This window comes from Callospermophilus lateralis, chromosome 4 (assembly GCF_048772815.1).
Source record: "Callospermophilus lateralis isolate mCalLat2 chromosome 4, mCalLat2.hap1, whole genome shotgun sequence".
NCBI classification, from domain to species: domain Eukaryota; kingdom Metazoa; phylum Chordata; class Mammalia; order Rodentia; family Sciuridae; genus Callospermophilus; species Callospermophilus lateralis.
In genome coordinates, this window is record NC_135308.1 from 17760055 (window position 1) to 17761145 (window position 1091).

Below are 1091 nucleotides of genomic sequence, written 5' to 3' on the forward strand. Positions count from 1 at the left end.
GTGGAAGAAGTGTTGTAGTGATACATTTTGAAGATGAAGAAGGGGCCCATGAGTCAAAGGAGTCAGGAAGCATCTAGGAGCTGGTAAAGGTTGAATATTCTCTTATACCACCAGGAGTCCAGCAGCTTGATTTGGGTTTACTGAGACACATCTTGGACTCCTGACCTAAAGACTGTAACATTATCAACTTATGTTGTCTCAAGCCACTAAGTTTGGGGTACTTTGTTATAGTCACAGTAGAAAAGTAATGCATCAGGTCTTCAAAAAGTCAGTAATGCCTGAGGGTAATGCTGATTACTTGTAATTCCCCTAGCAATCTCAATTCTCCTATGACGTAGTTGAAGCAATGCAGCATTTTCATAGAGGAACATGGTCTTGGTAAAATGGACGATTACTAAGAACAAATACTTTGTTTTCCTGGAAACATTTCAGTACAAAACATTTTAAAGGTTTTAGCACATTTGTTTTGGCCTCATGCCAAAAATAAAAGAGTAAATGTGTTTTTTGTTATTTGGAAAAATAATCACTTTTTGAATTTCACACTGAATGTTATCTAATATCTAGCATTTACATAAATGGCATTCTTTGTTCAAAGGCAATTTTATTTTACAGAAAGTAATTTTAAAGCCTTGATAATCATTTAAATATAATTATAGCAATTTTTTCAGATGGAAAAATCCCACAGTGTTTTTGATGCATTATCCATGTTCACATAGAAATGGAAATAATAACTTATTAAAGGCAAAGACCATGACCTGAACCACTCATGTCCCCCTTCAAAGTACTCTGACCAATATCCATAAAGCTCTGTAATTGACACAAACCTACATAAACCACTTTGGAAGACATATTCCTTGTCCTCACCATGTTGATGTATGCATTGCAAATTCATAAAATTGACCTATTGCTCAGAATATTATTTGCATCTCTAGGTTACTTTGCACAAAAGCATACTGTTGTTTCATCCATCTGTACAAAATAAAATCACCTATCTGTTTTAAAAAACTAGCTTGAGGACAGAGCACAATTTTGATAATGGAAAGGTCCTCGTTTTATAAGATAGTGTGGCTCTTTATGGAAACAAGTTGAAA